The sequence below is a fragment of the Humulus lupulus genome, chromosome 1 (genome assembly GCF_963169125.1).
Source record: "Humulus lupulus chromosome 1, drHumLupu1.1, whole genome shotgun sequence".
NCBI lineage: Eukaryota > Viridiplantae > Streptophyta > Magnoliopsida > Rosales > Cannabaceae > Humulus > Humulus lupulus.
Genome location: NC_084793.1, coordinates 28,666,957 through 28,687,863, shown reverse-complemented (window position 1 = coordinate 28,687,863; position 20,907 = coordinate 28,666,957). Strand labels below are relative to the sequence as shown.

The 20,907-nt window shown below is 39.4% G+C and overlaps 1 non-coding gene across 1 annotated transcript; it reads right to left on the bottom strand.

Annotated features, from left to right (window-relative positions):
* Window positions 1–11,162: 11,162 nt before the first annotated feature.
* Window positions 11,163–11,269, bottom strand: LOC133813712 (small nucleolar RNA R71). Its single transcript, XR_009884715.1, has one exon. It is a non-coding gene; the product is annotated as a small nucleolar RNA R71 (small nucleolar RNA).
* Between the last annotated feature and the right edge of the window lie 9,638 nt (window positions 11,270–20,907).

Here is a 20,907-nt window from a genome sequence, read left to right as displayed (position 1 = left end):
GTTCATTTTCTCTTCTATGTTTGTCCATCTTTTATGTTTTTCTTCAACTCAATGGCCCAAAAAAAATCTAATTTCATTCAAAATACAAACCCAAATTCAAACAAGCTTTCAAACACAAAAAATTCAAACTCATATATGTCGGTAGTCTCTTCCAACCTAGAAAAAGAACCAAATCTCACAATGAACACTAAAATTCATATCTCAAACGCACATAAAAAATGGATTCTTCCAAACAAATAATAAACAATACATATATCAAAAAATCAATTCTCACATTCCAAACAATAATAAGTAGAACCTATATCTCAAACTCATAAAAAAATCAATTCTCACCTCCAAACAATAAAAATAAAACTTATAAAAAAGAAAGAAAATGCTCGCCTTCCACAGAGCTTACGACACCGGAGTTGAGCATGGCGGGTGGATTCTGTAAAATCATTTATTGACATATTTGATAAAATTGACAAAACTAATTATGGAATGCATTTTCGAAATATATTGTGTGGTATTTTCGAAATTGGTAGTTTCTTGTTTTGTTGTGAAATGTTTTTTAAAATCAGATTAGTCTATATATGTTAAAATATATAATTTCCTATAAAAGATTATCTTGTCTTAACTTTTGTGTATATGGAAATTATTGGTATTTATTTCTTGATTTGATTTGGTTGTACAGAAACCGTGTAGAGCTTGCAGAGATAATGTATATATTGTTTCCTTATTTATTTAAGGAAACTGGGTTTAAAAACTGTCCAGGTTCAATGAATCTGTTTGAACGGATTGTCAGTCTATTTGAGCAGATTCTGACTTTCATTTTTGGGAAGATTTTTCATTTATTGGCTGATTGGTTTCTGATTTGTTTTCCACGAGATTCTAAAGGGTATGTAATCATCCTTAGGTCGTTGGTTTTTTGATGATCTCTCTTGATATATTATTTTCCAAATATTTTCAAGTTTTAGAGAGACGTTTTATTATGTGAAGAACTTGAGTCCAGCAAGTTCTTAGTGGTTTATTACAGTGTACTTATGTATTATTTTCTTTGTGTTAATTGTGCAGATTGAACACACTTGGACATTGTTCATCAAGCTTCGGGAGAAGTCTTGCTTGTGAGTCACTTTTCGAGAGGAAAAGTGCAAGTGTTATGATTTGAAGGGAGTTCAAGATCTTAGCACTTCAGAAATTTGATTAGGAGTTTAGATTACAACAGTTGTGACAAATTCAAGAGGGAGTCTTTATTTGTATAAGTCAATTTGGTTTTGTAATCGTTTAGATATTCTTCTAATAAATTTCATTCTCTGGGCGTGGCCCCGTGGACTAGTAGCAATCTACAAAGATTGTTGATACCACGTATAACTTCGTGTGTTCTTTATTTTATGTTTGTTTTTATCTTATGTTGATAAACTGTTTAAACATATCTGGTTTCTGTTGAAACAGTCTCTGTGTCCGTTTAAACATTTTTGTAATTGTTCAGCAATTAATTATTTAATAATTAAGTTGGTAATCATAAAAAAATGGAATTTCAAATTCAATGGCACCGGAGCTGGAGTAGACCAGATCTACATCCTTCAAGTTAGCCTTCGTCACCTCAACTCAGATCAGATGATAGCTAGTCTATTCCGATCTTCGTCGTCGTTGTCTGCAATCCCTGCCTCCATTGATGAGATCTACCACTGTCGCCATCCCTTTTTACATCTGCCAAGCATCGTTGTTGGAACTTATCAATATAAGTGTGAATTGTTAAAAAAAAATAGAAAAGGTGCTTTATTGTCTCCCTAGAGGAAGAGTCCCACATTGCTTTAGAATACTCATTTGTAAGGGTATATAGATAGTGGACTTGAGCATTGGGGTTGTGCCCCAAGGGGTACCCACTTTTGTGGAAGAGGGAGGAGTCACACAAAGGCTCACCTAAACACCACACGCGCGCCACCGCCACCGTCCGTCCGACCGAACTGAGCTGGCTGGTTAGTTGGTGAGGTGTGCACCTTATTATTTTTTGAAAAAAATTATTTAAATTTTTTTTCGTAAAACTGAAGACTTTTTCTCTTCAGCTTTTTCAGGGATCCAACTGGTGCGATTATTTTTTAGAAAAAAAGCTCTCAATATTTTTTTGATCAGAAAAATTGCACTGAGTTTTATCGATTCCGAGCAGTAGCATTCTTAAGGGTGTGGTAAACGACGGTTCTCTATGGTGCAGTAGAGGTCCGATACAATATTGACTGGGCTATTTTATCCTGGGGACGACGGGGCTGATAGTCTGCTTGCACATTTCTGGGCAGTGCCGCGAACGTCTTAAAGAGAGTGACCTAGTCCGTGACTTAACCCAGATTATTAATCGATAATTCCGTTCCTGTTTTTTATTTCTGCAGCAACTATCTCAACAATTTTAAGACGTTAAGTTTATGCCATGACTACCGATGATAACTCTGGTGTTGTTGACATTAATAAACCATTTCGTTTTGAGGGTAACCATTTTAAAAGATGGAAATAGAAGATGTTATTTTTTTTCTCACAATGAAAAAGGTTAACACTGCTTTGACTACTGATAAGCCTATTATCTCTGAAAAAGATGAGAACGATGAAAAAGACAAACAAACTAAGGCATTAGAGGCTTGGGTCGAAAATGATTTTTTATGCAAAAAATTCATTCTCAATGGTTTATCTGATGACCTGTATGATTATTATAATTCTGACAAAAATGCTAAGGAAATTTGGGACGCACTGCAAAAGAAGTATGACACTGAGGAGGCTGGAACCAAGAAGTACGCTGTTAGTTGCTACCTCAAATTTCAGATGACCGATGACAAGTCAGTGAAAGCCCAATCTCATGAACTTCAGAAAATCGCTCATGAAATAATTTCTGAAGGTATGTCTTTAGATGAACAATTTCAAGTTGCTGTGATTATTGACAAACTGCCCCCTGCGTGGAAAGATATTAAAAAATTTCTCCGGTACAAAACAAAAGAATTTTCACTGGAAAGTCTGATCACTCGCCTTCGTATTGAGGAGGAAGCTCGTAAACAAGACCAGAAAGAAGAAGTTCTTGTTGTATCCAGCAACAACAACACTAACAAAAAGTCCACTACGGTTCTGAAACCCAATGGGAAAAACTTCAAGAATCAGAATCGAAAGCAGAACTCAAACCGCAACAATCAACCTCGGAACAATAATCAGAATTGGAACCATCAAAGGAACCAAAATAGACAGCAGCAACACCCCCCTAATAATAATAATAATAAGAATAAGAATGAACCTGCTCCATTTTTGTGCTTTGTTTGCAACAGACCAGGTCATATGGCACGCAAGTGTAGGAACAGACCAAGCTCTGCACTGCAGGCTAACCTGACAACTGAAGAGCCTTTCACGGCTATCATATCTGAGATCAACCTTGTTAGTGGATCAGAAGAGTGGTGGGTAGACACTGGCGCTTCTCGCCATGTTTGCTATGATCGAACTATGTTTAAGACATATACTGCTGCTACTGAGGATAAGAAAGTGTTGCTGGGAGATTCACACACTACGATTGTTGCTGGTATTGGAGATGTGGAATTAAAGTTTACCTCTGGAAGAACTGTGATTCTTAAGGAAGTCGTACACACTCCAGAGATGAGAAAGAATATGATCTCGGGCTACCTTCTTAACAAGGCGGGGTTTACACAGACTATAGGGGCTGATTTGCTTACTTTAACTAAGAATGTGATATTTGTAGGGAAAGGGTATGCAACTGAGGGAATGTTTAAATTGAATGTTGATGTTAATAAAGTGAATGCTTCTCCTTATATGTTGTGTAATTTTAATACTTGGCATGCTAGACTCTGTCATGTTAACAAGTGCATAATTAAGAATATGAGTAGTTTAGGCTTAATTCCGAAATTATCTTTAAATGACTTTGAAAAATGTGACTATTGTAGCCAAGCTAAGATCACAAAAACACCGCATAAATCTATGACTAGAGAAGCTGAGCCTCTAGATTTTATTCATTCTGATATCTGTGAACTTGATGGAACGTTGACCAGAAATTAAAAACGTTATTTTATCACTTTTATTGATGACTGTTCTGATTTTACATATGTGTACTTAATGAAAAATAAAGTGATGCTCTCGATATGTTTAAATCTTTTGTGACTGAAATTGAAAATCAATTTAATAGAAAGATAAAGAGATTTCGTAGTGATAGAGGCACTGAATATGATTCTAGCATGTTTGTTGATTTTTATAACTCACATGGAATTATACATGAAAGAACTGCACCATACTCACCTGAAATGAATGGCAAAGCCGAAAGGAAGAATAGAACTTTTATTGAATCAATTGTTGCTATTTTGCTTAATTCTGGTGCTGCATCTTATTGGCGGGGAAAAATATTATTGGTTGTATGCTATGTGCTTAATAGAGTTCCAAAATATAAAAGCAAAATTTCTCCTTATGAAATCTTGAAAAATAAACAACCAAATATCTCTTATTTTAAAACTTGGGGTTGTTTGGCATATGTTAGAACTCCTGATCCTAAAAGGATAAAATTGGCTAGTAGAGCATATGAATGTGTGTTTATTGGCTATGCTGTTAATAGTAAAGCATATCGATTTTTTGATATGAAAAACCATGTTATTTTGGAATCAAATGATGTTGATTTTTATGAACATAGATTTCCATTTAAATTGAGAAATAGTGGGGGTGCATCATCTAGTAACATGCCTGTGATTAGGGACATTGAGCATCATGAGGGGAATGAAACTGAACCTAGAAGAAGTAAAAGAGCTAGAGTCTCTAAAGACTTTGGTTCTGATTTCTGTGCATATACTTTAGAGGAGGATCCTTCGAACCTCCAAGAAGCTTTGACCTCATTAGATGCTGACCTGTGGTAAGAAGCCATTAATGATGAAATGGACTCTCTTAAGTCTAACAAAACCTGGCATTTAGTTGATTTGCCTCCAGAATGTAAGACAATAGGATGTAAATGGATTCTGAAAAAGAAATTGAAACCTGATGGTACTGTTGATAAGTACAAGGCACGTCTTGTTGCCAAAGGTTTTAGACATAGAGAAAATGTAGATTTCTTTGACACATACTCACATGTCACTAGAATAACATCTATTCATGTGCATATTGCTTTAGCTTCTTTACATGATCTTGTTGTACACCAAATGGATGTTAAAATTGCTTTTTTAAATGGTGAATTAGAATAAGAGATTTACATGGACCAACCTGAGGGATTTGTGATCCATGGTCAAGAACATAAAGTGTGCAAATTAGATAAATCTCTGTATGGTTTGAAACAGGCGCCTAAGCAATGGCATGAAAAGTTTGACAATCTAGTTATCTCACATGGTTTTAAAGTGAATGAAAGTGACAAATGCATTTATTATAAATATGAGAATGACATTTGCACCATCATATGTTTATATATGGATGACTTGCTTATTTTTGGTTCAAACTTGCATGTCATAAATGATGTGAAATCTGTGCTATGTGAAAACTTTGACATGAAAGATCTAGGAGAAGCGAATGTGATCCTTGGTATAAAGATCACTAGATCTAAAAAGGGAATTTCTTTAAATCAATCTCATTACATTGAGAAGATTTTAAAGAAATACAATTACTTTAACTGTAAACCTGCGTGTACACCCTATGATCCCAGTGTAAAGCTATTTAAGAACATTGGTGATGGTGTAAGACAAACAGAGTATGCGAGCATCATTGGCAGTCTTAGGTATGCCACTGATTGTACTAGACCCGACATTGCCTATGTTGTGGGACTACTGTGCAGGTTTACTAGTAGACCTAGTGTTGAGCATTGTCGTGCTATAGAAAGGGTCATGAGGTACCTTAAGAGAACTATGAACCTTGGATTGCATTATCACAAGTTTTCCGCTGTCCTTGAAGGATATAGCGATGCTGGCTGGAACACCTTGTCAGATGAATCCAAGGCAACCAGCAGCTATATTTTTAGCATAGCTGGTGGAGCTGTTTCATGGATGTCTATGAAACAGACTATTCTGGCTCAATCTACAATGGAGTCAGAAATGATAGCACTAGCTATTGCTAGTGAAGAAGCAGGAGGGTTGAGAGGCATGCTAGCTGAGATCCCTTTATGGGAAAAACTGATACCAGCTGTATTGATCCATTGTGATAGTACCGCGGCTATTGCAAAAATTCAGAACCGTTATTACAATGGTAAAAGACGTCAGATACGACGTAAGCACAATACTGTGATGCCCCACATCACTATGGCTGCTTTCTGGAATGACGACTGGCCCTACAAACCAAGACAAGTCTTTCCAGCGTTCTTTGTCCTCAATTGCACACTTCCTGGGAAAACTTCCCAGGAGGTCACCCATCCCTAGATTACTCCAGGCCAAGCACGCTTAACCATGGAGTTCTCAAGTGATGGGCTACCGAAAAGAAGATGCACCTTCCTGATATAGGTAGTACCAATCAATCCATTTAAGCCCTCTTCAACTGTGTAGTCTCATACCTACACAGTCTTAGAATTATCACACTTGACCTTCCCCAGGCGGTGTGGGATTGCACAGCTTACCCGGTCTTTCCCCTTACGGATCACAGGATTCTGACTGTCACAATCACCCCCCCTTACGGGCCCGACGTCCCCGTCGGCCACACTTCTGGCTGGGTCAAGGCTCTGATACCATTATGTGATGCCCCACATCACTATGGCTGCTTTCTGGAATGACGACTGGCCCTACAAACCAAGACAAGTCTTTCCAGCGTGCTTTGTCCTCACTCGCACACTTCCTGGGAAAACTTCCCAGGAGGTCACCCATCCCTAGATTACTCCAAGCCAAGCACGCTTAACCATGGAGTTCTCAAGTGATGGGCTACCGAAAAGAAGATGCACCTTGTGTTAATTATGCTAGGGTTGAACCCTGTTAACCATGGAGTTGTAATGCCCCGAATTCTCCGATGTATTTAACGGCGTGAACAGTAGGCCGGGAGGGCCATACTTGTTTAATTATGCTATTAGTTGATTAAATGCATGTATATGTTGATTAGTCCAAGCTCTAGCCACGGCCGAGCTTAGTTGTAATGCCCCAAATTTCCTAATAAGGTTTAGGACCTTGATTAGGAGGCCGGGAGGGCCATAATTGATTTATTATGATATGTAATGATTATATGCATGTTTACGTGAATTATATTATTATATGATGGTGAATGCATGCATATGGGCTCATATGTTAATTATGAGGGTATTTTGGTAATTTGGCCACTGTGGGCGTAATTTATATTTTTGGGATCCCAATGTATATATTAAACGTTCTAGTGAAACGTTACATCTTAACCAAAATGTTTAATCCCTAAACTGCTAATCATACTTAGATCACGATTTTGGCCAAATGACTCGGTTAGCGAGTTTAGCACCATTTACAAGGCACACCGTAATGATCCCAGGAGTTGGGGCGTTACAACTTGGTATCAGAGCGAGCCAAGGTTTATGGTTCCTGAAGACAAGCTGGGCATGTACACTCATCACTGAAGATAGCTTCACTCAAGGAATGGTAACTATTTCTGTGGCTATGTGTATAGCTGTTTAAATAAATTGTGAATGATTTCCCTGCACCTGCACATTGTATTAGGGAGCATGAGATTCTGATAGAGCCTGGCTCTTGAATATATGATTATATGCTCCGTGAATATATATATGACTGTGATCATATGATTACCTGCTCTGTGAATATGTAAATTGTGTTATTGCATGCTGGAGTTGAGGCATGGTTTGAGTATTGGAAGAGCAGGGATTATGAATAATGTATGAATGCCATGGGCATGTTTGAGCACTGCAAGTGGATTATGATTGTGGTGTGGTAAGATTTATCCCATGGGGAAAGCCCTTGATATGGTTATTGTGATTAATGGGTCAAGTTATTGACTGCAGATTGAATCAGCAGGTTTATTCAAGGAAGATTATGAGGCCTGGTGATAGTTATACAGGGGCTGGGAGTTACAGCCAAGGTATTAGTTCTTCGTCTGCATCTTTGAATGTTCAGCAGACGCTTACAGATTTGCAATTAAGATTGCAGAGGCAGGAGGAAGAGATCAGGTATTTGAAGCAACAACGGAGTCTGTTGGGTAGTACCCCTTCCTTCGCTATGCCAGGGGTGGCATCAGTTTCAGCTCAACCTAGGGTTGAGAACAGATGGGAATTTCTCTGTGGAATATTCCTGAGGTTTTATCCTCCAATCTTTGAGGGAGGCCTAGATCCATTCAGAGCTGAGCAATGGATGGGTATGATCAGTTCCATTCTTGATAGTATGGGGCTGGTAGGTCACGATAGGGTGATCTGTGCTACATGTGTATTGCGGGATGATGCCCGGACATGGTGGGAGGTAGTATCCCAGACACGAGATACAGCTGTGATGGACTGGAAAGAGTTTAGGCAGCTGTTTAATGAGAAGTATTACTGTGACGCAGCTAAGACTGCCAAGATGAATGAGTTTCTAAATCTTGTTCAGGGTAATGCATCAGTGACTGAGTATGTTACTGAATTTGATGAGTTGGCCAAGTTTTCCTTAGACATGGTACCCACAGATATGGTTCGGAAGGAAAGGTTTATTCAGGGGTTGAATCCTGGAATAGCTCAGAGCATTAGAGTTGCCCCAGTGCATGAAGTCTCTACCTATGCTCAGGTGGTAGAGAAGGCTCTTGCTGTTGAGAGCATCAGAGATGAGGAAAAGAGTGCCATGAGGCATGGAGCTCAGATAGTGGTACCTCCACTTGGTGGGGCAAGCAAGAAGAAAAGCTGGAAGACTGATATAGTATGCAACCGGTGCAAGAGGCATCATCTGGGAGAATGCCGAGCAAAAGCATGTTTCCTATGTGACATGGTTGGACATTTCAAGAAGGATTGTCCAAGGCTAAGGGAGCTTGAGCTAAAGGGGATAGACAGCTTGATTCCAACTCAAGTGTTTGTTTCAGAGAAGTCAGAGACAGAGACTAGCTCCCCGGGGGTGACAGGTCAGTTTTCTAGTTCTGAGCTGTGGATTATGTTGTTTGGTTTTGGTGCCATGTTATTCTTTTGTTGGCATGTATACAGAGAAGGGTATATTGATGGTATATTTAGATCACATGGTTATGTTGATGAGTCTAGTTTTTATTATGTTTTGGTGAAGTTTTTAGTAGTCTTTTATTTCATTTTTCTTTCAATTAGTGCGGGTTTATGCTTTGTTTGGTTGTTTTTGTGAATGTCAGGAAGAAGTGAGCATGTGGAAGAAAATGCCAAAGAAAGGGAAGAAATAATCAAGTTTTTCATCTTATTTTGATAAAGAATGGTTCTCAACACAATTTGGAAGTGTTGGTGAAATTTTGGGATGAAAACTTGAAGAATTGAAAAATTCCTTAAGAGCCACGGCATGAGCAAAGTAGAGCCGCGGCTAGGGGGAGAAACAGAAGCATTGTTTTTGAGGACATCTTAGGGCCGCGGCATAGCTATGGAGGGCCGCGGCATAGATGGGCATTTTGCCCAGAATTCGTTGGTACGGGCCGCGGCATGGCTTCGGAGGGCCGCGGCATGGAAAGGGCTTTTTGCCCAGGAATGTGGATACAGGCCGCGGCATAGTGTATGTAGAGCCGCGGCCCGCCTCTTTAAAATTCGAAATCTTAGGTTTTTAAGAGGGGAAAAAGAAGAGAGAAGGACGTACGGACGAAGGGAGAAGTTCTGGTTTTGAAGGCTCAAGCTTAGAGTATTTTTACATGTTTTTCTTCCTGATGTTATCTTTAATTTCTGTTGTGATTAGCACTATGACTATGAACTAATTTTCTGTTTAGGATGTTCAATTGAATCTCTTGAATTTATGTTATGACCTAATGCAATTTTAATTTCCTCTTCTTCAATCTTCTTCAATTCCATATAATCTGTTCTTATAGAGTGATTATTGATTGGCCATCTTTAGTCATATTCATATGTTTTTAAGTCAAAATCTGAGAAGTGAGATTTAATTATGCTTTGGTTATATTGGACATAATTTTGATTTAGAACGAAAGTATCTGAATTAATTGTGTAACTGTTGTTAAGTTGTGGAAATTAATGCTACCTTTGTGGTTCAATTTACCATGGAAATATAGGAAATTGTCACCTAGGTTGAGTTTATAATTCATAGTATGATTATAGGCTGCTGTATCAACTTGTTAATTGAAGTAGGTAAAAATAAGAAGAATTCACATTTTGCATTAGGGAATAATAGGAAGGATAGTTGATGAGATTGAATATCCTAATTGTTTCTCAGTGATTAAAGTAAAAGTTTTACTATTAGTTTTTATTCCATTTAATTTCGATTATTATTTCTGCATTTTATTGTTACTTTTGCTGTATTTTACAAAAATCAAGAATTTCAATTCATCAAATAGAACAAGAAATTAATTGACTGGTAATTGGTAAATCAGTCCTTGAGGACGATACTTGGTTTTACCATTTTATTACGAATTTGCGACTGTGTGCACTTGCATAGCAAAACTATCGCAACAAGTTTTTGGCGCCGTTGCCGGGGACTAAAAATTATCAATATCAGTCTAATTAATTTTTATTCTAATTTGATTTTAATTTCTCTCGTTTCTAATCTGTTTAGTTGCTTAATTTGTCTATCTCAGGTGAATTTTGGTATATGCGTGGCAGAAAAGGAAAGGACACACTTGTTCCTCTGAATCCTGAGATTGAGAAGTCTTGCAATCAAATCAGAAAGAAGAAGAGAGAGGCCCATAAATCTGTAAAGATGGCACAAAATGAAGGGGATGGCAGGAATGTTCAAACTCCTGGAGTTGTACGAGGGGTTCAGGCTCAACCCAATGCTGAGAGGAGCCTGCGAGATTATGTGCTACCCACTCTGACGGGAGTACAAAATAGTATACGCCCACCAACTGTAGAGGCCAACAACTTTGAAATAAAGCCCGCTATTCTACAAATGGTGCAATCTTCTGTGCAATTCAATGGGTTACCCTCTGAAGATCCTCACACCCATTTGTCCAATTTTCTGGAGTTATGTGGGACCTTCAGATATAATGGAGTGAGTGATGACGCAATCAAGCTTAGGCTTTTCCCATTTTCTCTAAGGGACAGAGCAAAAATTTGGCTGAACTCTCTGCAGCCAAACTCTATCGTCACCTGGCAAGATCTAGCTCAGAAATTTTTGTCCAAATTCTTCCCTCCGTCCAAGGCTGCTAAATTGAGGGGAGAGATAAATAACTTTTGCCAGAATGACGGAGAGTCATTGTATGAGGCGTGGGAAAGGTTTAAGGAACTCCTGAGAAGATGTCCTCATCATGGCATTGAACAGTGGATGCTAGTATAGAATTTCTACAATGGTTTATGTCCGACAACCAGAACCATTATTGATGCTGCAGCGGGTGGCACTTTTATGAGCAAGAGCGCAACTGGTGCTTATGAGCTGCTGGAGGACATGGCTACAAACAACCATCAGTGGTCTGAGGAGAGATCATCAGGAGTCAGAAAGATAGCTGGGGTGCATGAGCTAGATGCAATTACTGCTTTAACAGCGCAAGTAGCCTCTTTGACCAAGTAGTTGCAACAGAGCAGTGTATCAGCTAATGCGGTTCAGATGGCAGTGAGGTGTGAAATGTGTGGTGGTGCTCATTCTGTCGATCAGTGCCCTATCTGTATGAATAACACCCCAATGGATCATGCTCAAGTTCAGGCGGTGGGAAATTTTCAGAGGCCACTCAATAATCCATTCTCCAACAACTACAATCCAGGGTGGCGAAATCATCCAAATTTTTCGTGGAAGAATAATCAAGGCCAACAACCTCAGTTTCAGGGCCAGTTTCAGAATAACATGCCTCAGCCACCTATGAATCAAGCTTCGTCATCACTGCAGCCTAGGCCTCAACAATCAATGCCTCAACCTGAGAGACCTAATGAACTGCAAGCTGCCTTGTTGACTCTTACTAATACACAGACTCAATTTATGACTGAGACCAGATCCTCCATTCGAAACCTTGAGACACAGGTTGGGCAGTTGGCCAATATGCTCAATAACAGACCCCAGGGAAACTTGCCTAGTAATACTGAAGTCAACCCCAAGGAGCAAGTTCAGGCAATTACTCTGAGGAGTGGGAAGCAAACAGAGCAGCCTAGACCTCCACAGGCAGTGGTTCAGAAAAAAGAGATGGGTGCACAGTCTGGTTCAGAAAGGGTTACTGAAGACCATCAGAAGTCAGAACAGAGTCCCCCAGTTGTCATTGAGCAGCCAGTTAGAGTTCCATACCCTCAGAGGCTTAGAAAGACTACCCTTGATAAACAGTTTTCTAAGTTTCTTGAGGTGTTTAAAAAGCTGCACATAAACATTCCTTTTGTTGAGGCCTTGGAGCAGATGCCCAGTTATGTTAAGTTCATGAAGGAGATTTTGTCAAAGAAAAGGAGAATGGAGAACTATGAGACTGTAGCACTCACTGAAGAGTGCAGCGCTATTTTACAAAGGAAGTTACCCCAAAAGCTGAGAGATCCGGGGAGTTTCACCATACCTTGCACCATTGGCAAGTTTGAATGCAAGCACGCCTTATGTGATCTGGGGGCAAGTATCAATCTGATGCCCTTATCTGTGTTTAAAAGACTTGGTTTGGGGGAGGCAAAACCAACAACTGTCACTTTACAGCTCGCAGACCGATCGTTAACACATCCACGAGGTATTATTGAGGATGTTCTTGTGAAAGTGGATAAGTTCATATTTCCCGCTGACTTTATTGTTCTGGACATGGAGGAGGACACAGATGTCCCTATTATTCTTGGTAGGCCATTTCTAGCCACAGGCCAAGCTCTTATTGATGTTCAAAAAGGAGAGCTTAAGCTTAGAGTTCAAGGAGATGAGGTGGTCTTTAATGTCTTCAAGTCTATGAAGTATCCGGTGGCTAGTGACAGTTGCTTTAGTGTGGATGTGATAGAAAAGGCAGTCTCCAAGAGAAGGATGAGCAGTGATGCCTTAGAGGCAGTATTATTGGGTGATGAAGGCGATGATGATGAGGATGCTGAGATCAGAGAATGTGTAAATTGGATCAACTCTTTTCAACCATATTGGAAGAAGTTTCAAGAATTAGCGGATGCGACTGATAAACCGCTAACCTCCATTCAGCAGCCACCACCGTTGGAACTAAAGGTCCTCCCAGATCACTTGCAATATGCTTATTTGGGAGAGAATGAAACTTTACCGGTCATTGTGTCAGCTGACCTGTCAAAGGTAGAATTGGAGAAACTGTTGAGGGTTCTAAGGGAGCATAAATTGGCCATTGGGTGGACCTTGGCAGATATTAGAGGAATAAGCCCAGCGACAGTGATGCATAAAATCTTATTGGAGGAGAATAGCAAGCCATCCATAGAGGCCCAGAGAAGACTCAATCCAGCCATGAAGGATGTAGTACTTGAGCAAATTCTTAAATGGTTGGATGTTGGGGTGATCTACCCAATTTCTGATAGTGCATGGGTGAGCCCTGTGCAAGTGGTACCTAAGGAGGGTGGAATGACTGTAGTGAAAAATGAGAACAATGAACTCATTCCAACAAGAACTGTAACGGGGTGGCGGATTTGTATAGACTACCGCAAGCTCAATAAGGCAACAAGGAAGGATCATTTCCCTTTGCCTTTCCTTGATCAGATGCTTGACAGATTGGTAGGCCACAGCTACTACTATTTCTTGGATGGGTATTCTGGGTATCATCAGATCGCTATTGCACCAGAGGATCAAGAGAAAACAACCTTCACATGTCCTTATGGCACATTTGCTTTCAGGAGAATGCCATTTGGACTGTGCAATGCCCCTGCAACATTTCAAAGGTGCATGATGGCCATATTTTCAGACATGGTAGACCGGTGTATTGAGATTTTCATGGATGATTTCTCTGTTTTGGCTCATCATTCGACCTCTGTTTGGGTAATTTGGAGAACGTGCTGCGTCGTTGTGAGATGGCTAATCTGGTGTTGAATTGGGAGAAATGCCATTTTATGGTGAAAGAGGGGATCGTTCTTGGCCATAAAATTTCAAGTGAGGGAATTGAGGTAGATAGAGCGAAAATTTCTACCATTGAAAGGCTGCCTCCACCAGTTTCAGTCAAAGGAGTTAGAAGTTTTCTTGGTCACGCTGGTTTCTATCGAAGATTCATCAAAGATTTCTCAAAGGTGTCTAAGCCTCTCTCGAATCTGCTTATGAATGGAGTTGTCTTTGATTTTAATGACGAATGTTTGAGGGCGTTCAATTTCTTGAAAGAAAAGCTGATTTCTGCTCCAATTGTGATAGCTCCGAGTTGGGAATTGCCTTTTGAGTTGATGTGTGATGCCAGTTATTACGCAGTGGGGGCAGTTCTGGGACAGCGGATTGACAAGGTGTTCAGATCTATTTACTATGCTAGTCGGACTCTAAATGATGCTCAGCTGAATTATGCTACTACAGAAAAAGAGTTGCTAGCTATTGTGTTTGCTTGTGACAAATTTAGACCATATCTAATTGGCAACAAAGTGATTGTCTACACTGATCACTCTGCCATTAAATATTTGATGTCAAAGAAAGATGCCAAGCCCCGCTTGATTAGATGGATTCTGTTGCTTCAAGAATTTGACATGGAGATTCGTGACAAGAAGGGCAGCGAGAATGTGGTAGCTGATCATCTCTCTAGACTTGAGGTGGAGGAGACTGAAAACAAGAAAGCAGTGCAAATCAATGATCATTTTCCTGATGAGCAGTTGTTTGGGGTAAGTGAAACCTTAGCTGTCCCTTGGTTTGCAGACATAGTGAACTTCTTAGTCGCAAAAATTGTGCCTTCTGAAATGTCTAAGCAGCAATTAAAGAAATTCTTTTCTGAGGTGAAACACTACTATTGGGAGGAACCTATTCTCTATAGGCACTGTGTTGATCAGATTATCAGAAGGTGTGTTCCTGAAGAAGAGATGCAGTCCATTCTTAATCACTGTCATACTCAACAATGCGGAGGGCATTTTGGAGCATCAAGAACGGCGGCTAAGGTATTACAAAGTGGTTTCTATTGGCCTTCATTATTCAAGGATGCCAATGTTTTTGTCAAGGCTTGTGATAGATGTCAACGAACTGGCAATATCTCGAGGAGAAACGAAATGCCTCTACAAGGGATTCTTGAAGTGGAACTGTTTGATGTCTGGGGCATCGATTTCATGGGGCCTTTTCCACCGTCTTACAACAATGAATATATTCTATTGGCAGTGGATTATGTATCCAAATGGGTGGAGGCTGCAGCAACTAGAGCCAATGATGGTAAAACTGTGCTTAATTTTCTGCATAAACATATTTTTACTAGATTTGGCACTCCCCGAGCTCTGATTAGTGATGAAGGGAAACACTATGTGAATAAGCAACTGGATGCACTTCTGGCTCGATATGGAGTTTATCACCGAAAAGCTTTGCCTTACCATCCTCAATCAAATGGGCAAGCTGAAGTTTCGAACAGAGAAATCAAGAGCATCCTTGAGAAGACCGTTGACAGTTCGAGGAAAAATTGGTCGAAAAAGTTAGATGATGCGATTTGGGCATACAGAACTGCATTCAAAACACCAATAGGCATGTCTCCTTACAGGTTGGTGTTTGGTAAAGCATGTCATCTACCAGTCGAATTAGAGCATAGGGCATTTTGGGCTATGAAAAAGTTAAATTATGATTGGAGTGCCGCTAGTGAAAGAAGACTGTTGCAACTGAATGAACTTGACGAGTTCAGAAATGAGGCTTATGAGAATGCCAAGATTTATAAAGAAAGAACAAAGGCTTGGCATGACAAGAACTTAATCAGAAAAGAGTTCCAACCAGGGCAGCAGGTACTTCTTTTCAATTCAAGACTGCGGCTGTTTCCTGGCAAACTGAAGTCAAGATGGTCAGGGCCATTCACTGTAGTTCAAGTTTTTCCATATGGTTCTGTAGAAGTTCGGGGCAACTCAGGTGATTCCTTTAAATTCAATGGTCAGAGATTGAAGCCCTACTTGGGTGGTAGTTTTGATCAAGCGAAGTCTATCCTCCTTCTGAAGCCTCTCTGAAGAGGGGTTCAGCGTCCGGCTAAATGACGTTAACGACAGCGCTTGTAGGAGGCACCCTATATTTTACTTGTTATTTATTTTACTTTTGTATTTGTAAACAATGGATATTTGGTTTATTTTTAGACTTTTAGAATCGTGAAAAACGTGAAAAATCAAAAAAACTTTAAAAAATCAAAAAAATCAAAAATTCCTTAAGGGCCGCGGCATAGCCATATGATGCCGCGGCATTGGGGGTTCCAGAGGCCCACGGATTTGGCAGTATAGGGGCGGGCCGCGGCATATGTTTGAGAGGGCCGCGGCATTCCAACCTGGAAATTTTATGCGGGCCGCGGCATAGTCAAGGTAATGCCACGGCCCTAGTCCGAAAATTGGGATAAAAAGCCCTAAATCAGCCATTGTCTCATTCATTCACTCACAATCTACATCACACTCCAAACTTCTTTTTCTCTCTATTTTTTTTTGAGACTTCCATCAGTCAAGGAGACCAAAAGAAGAATTTTTGTGCTATTCAAGTAAGTGTATCTTCTCTATTCTAATGCTTTTGATTGGAGATTAGATTGCATTGTGGTGTTGTGGATTGTTCTTTGTTGTTCTTGTGAGAAGATTAAGGATTTTTTTTCAATTGTTGATTGTGGTAATTAGTGTTTGGGGCCATTGATTGTGGTAATTAGTAAGTTTGGGGGGAGTGACAACAAAAGGAAATTATACTCAAGTTCTTGAGAGCATATTTGGGGATTTAGTTGGTTCTTTTTGAAAGAAACTATGGGTCCTAAGCGAAATCCCCCTAGAGGCACCTCCTCAAAGAGAGCATCATCATCACGCACTCAACCTCTACCAACACCACCTGCCCCAGCTGAGTATGACACTAATTTATTTGTTAATAAGGACGTTGCCGAGTTGTTTAAAAAGATTTATAAAAGATCGGTGGTAAGGGAAAGGGGGTTTGACTTTAATGAGGCCCCTGCTGTACAACACCCTGGCTATGAACTTATCAATGCTGAAATAGTGCGACGTAAATGGAATTTGTTTTGTGACTCGACCTATGTGGATTCAGCCAACTACTCTATTATATATGAATTTTTCGCCAACTTTTCATATCAAGATGCAGAGCAGAATAATTTTGTCAGGGGCAAATTGGTGCCTACAACAGCCTATGCATTCAACCAATTACTGGATCTTCCCTCTTTTTCTGCACAAGAGGATGAACACTGGCAGTTGGCCCATTTCGAGGAGCCAGACTATGATGCGGTGGCTGCGGTCTTGAGTATGGAAGGGGCACGTTTCAGTTATCATAATGGGAGGCCCAAAGAGTTGTTCAGGTGGCAGCTAAACCCATTGCGAAGGCGTGGGTTTATTTTGAAAGTGCACGTTTACTGCCGACGTCTCATCTGTCTTCTGTTGATCGAGAGCGTTGTTTGTTAGTGTATGCTATCATGACCCAAAAGAAGGTCGATGTGGGCCGCATTATTCGCTATAGCATTCGCAACATCAGTAGATTCAACACTACAGCTGGTGTCGCCCATGGTACCTTCCTCTCGAATTTATGCAACACTTATGAGGTACCAACCTTTCCCAGCGATCTAGTCTGGAGGCCAATGGGGGCAATCAATCAGACCTTGTTTACGGCCTTCCCTCCAGCTTCGCTTACGCAGCCTGTCTCTACTCAGCCAAATAAGCGCAGTCGGGCTGATGAAACAGGGGACCCTGATCAAGCTGAGGAGGAGGAAGTAGAAGAAGCGGGTCCCAGCAACCCACCTGAAAATTTGGCAATTGGAGGACCGATTGATGAGCACACACAGCGTACGCATGCTCGCTTGGATTACATTATTCAGCAAAATCAGTATTTAATCCAATCGCAGCAGGCGCAAAATCAGCACTATAATGACTTTATGGTGCAACATAATGAATATGGGCGGGCGCACATTGAGGAGTTGAATACTTTGGTCACGAGGTGGACTATGAGTTCAGCTGATGAGAATTATTTCACCCCATCGCCACAGTACACTCCATATCAGTGGCCACCTCCACCACCTCCACCGCCATACTGATGTGGCGTCAGGTAAGTTCTCTTCCCTTGTTCTTTTCTTTATCACATTGGGGACAATGTGCATCTTAAGTTTGGGGGGGAGCTTCTTTTGTTTTATTTTTGTTTCTGCGTTGTTTAGTTTAGTTTTCTTTAGTCTGTTGTGTTATTTTCTGTGGTTAGTGTAAATGTTAAACCATCATTCTTGTCTGTAGTTGCTTTGTCTTTGCTCGTGAAAAGGAAATTGAATTCAACTGTGTGCTTGGTTCAATTTTTTTAGAGTTGAATTTAGAAAGTTTTGTGGGAAATTTTTAATATGTTTTGAAAAGACAACATTTTGGATTGTATTATATGTGTTTGCCTAGGGTTGGTGGAATGACAATTTGAATCTAATAGAACTTGCATTATTTGGCTTTTGAGGCGAAATTCGTGATGACATGTGTTTAGAAAAGTGATTTAGGCAATTTTATTGGATCGATTGTGCCTTTCAAGCCGACCTTGAGTTAATTATCCTTAGTTACCCTTTTGAGCCTTGAACTTGGTTTTTGTTCTTGATCATACTACTTGAGCCTAAATTTCTTAACTTCTTTATTTTTGTTTTCCTTTCCTTTTGTTATCATAAGCATATAATCTGTGGGAAAGAAGAAGGAAAAATAGTAAGAAGTTGGTATGATTGGAATATAGTATGATTGTACAAAAAGAAGAGAGAGAGAGAAGTCTTTGAAAAAAAATAATATCACTTTGTCACACTCCTTGATCATATATATATATATAGAAAATAATAAGTTTGGGGGAGTGTGATTTTAAAAAAAAAAAAAAAAAGTGATAAGTCTAAAAAAAAAAAAAATAGAAGAAAATAATGAAAAGTGTTGTAATCTCTCTCTCTCTAATTGTATAAAAGGGTGATTTTTGGTGTGGTAAAGAGAAATTTGGTGGGTTTCAAGATTTTTTATGCTTATGGTATCGACTGAGCCTAAATGAGAATTTCATCTACCCTTACCTAAGCCTAACACTATAACCTGTGAAAGTCCTTTTGATTTCAAAACATGTGTTGTTGATATTAGTGGAGAAGGTCAAGTAATGCAAGCATATTGTAGAGTTGGTTTGTGGAATTGTCTGGAATGAGTTGAGCATATATGATAGAATCCAAGTGTTGTAGTCATTTTTATGATATATTATTGATTTCCCTATTTGAATTGTATAAGTTGGACTTTAAGGCAATTGAGCTGAAATTCTGGTTATAAATATTGCAATTGAGATTTCATGAGTTTTGGCAAAGCAGTGTAGATGGTGATGATGGTTTAGCTTGTTCGTTTGTGTTTGTTTCTTTTTGTTAGTGTAACTTGGTCTTTACTCGAGGGCGAGTAAAGGTTAAGTTTGGGGGAGTTTGATGAGTCTAGTTTTTATTATGTTTTGGTGATGTTTTTAGTAGTCTTTTATTTCGTTTTTCTTTCAATTAGTGCGGGTTTATGCTTTGTTTGGTTGTTTTTGTGAATGTCAGGAAGAAGTGAGCATGTGGAAGAAAATGCCAAAGAAAGGGAAGAAATAATCAAGTTTTTCATCTTATTTTGATAAAGAATGGTTCTCAACACAATTTGGAAGTGTTGGTGAAATTTTGGGATGAAAACTTGAAGAATTGAAAAATTCCTTAAGAGCCACGGCATGAGCAAAGTAGAGCCGCGGCTAGGGGGAGAAACAGAAGCATTGTTTTTGAGGACATCTTAGGGCCGCGGCATAGCTATGGAGGGCCGCGGCATAGATGGGCATTTTGCCCAGAATTCGTTGGTATGGGCCGCGGCATGGCTTCGGAGGGCCGCGGCATGGAAAGGGCTTTTTGCCCAGGAATGTGGATACAGGCCGCGGCATAGTGTATGTAGAGCCGCGGCCCGCCTCTTTAAAATTCGAAATCTTAGGTTTTTAAGAGGGGAAAAAGAAGAGAGAAGGACGTACGGACGAAGGGAGAAGTTCTGGTTTTGAAGGCTCAAGCTTAGAGTATTTTTACATGTTTTTCTTCCTGATGTTATCTTTAATTTCTGTTGTGATTAGCACTATGACTATGAACTAATTTTCTGTTTAGGATGTTCAATTGAATCTCTTGAATTTATGTTATGACCTAATGCAATTTTAATTTCCTCTTCTTCAATCTTCTTCAATTCCATATAATCTGTTCTTATAGAGTGATTATTGATTGGCCATCTTTAGTCATATTCATATGTTTTTAAGTCAAAATCTGAGAAGTGAGATTTAATTATGCTTTGGTTATATTGGACATAATTTTGATTTAGAACGAAAGTATCTGAATTAATTGTGTAACTGTTGTTAAGTTGTGGAAATTAATGCTACCTTTGTGGTTCAATTTACCATGGAAATATAGGAAATTGTCACCTAGGTTGAGTTTATAATTCATAGTATGATTATAGGCTGCTGTATCAACTTGTTAATTGAAGTAGGTAAAAATAAGAAGAATTCACATTTTGCATTAGGGAATAATAGGAAGGATAGTTGATGAGATTGAATATCCTAATTGTTTCTCAGTGATTAAAGTAAAAGTTTTACTATTAGTTTTTATTCCATTTAATTTCGATTATTATTTCTGCATTTTATTGTTACTTTTGCTGTATTTTACAAAAATCAAGAATTTCAATTCATCAAATAGAACAAGAAATTAATTGACTGGTAATTGGTAAATCAGTCCTTGAGGACGATACTTGGTTTTACCATTTTATTACGAATTTGCGACTGTGTGCACTTGCATAGCAAAATTATCGCAACATATGTTGTGATGGGAAAAGTAGCACGGTATTGGTAACTTAAGGGGTAAGTTGAGTTATGGCAAGGACTCATCGTTGGTTTCATGAGTTAGTTATGACTGGCTATGGTTGAT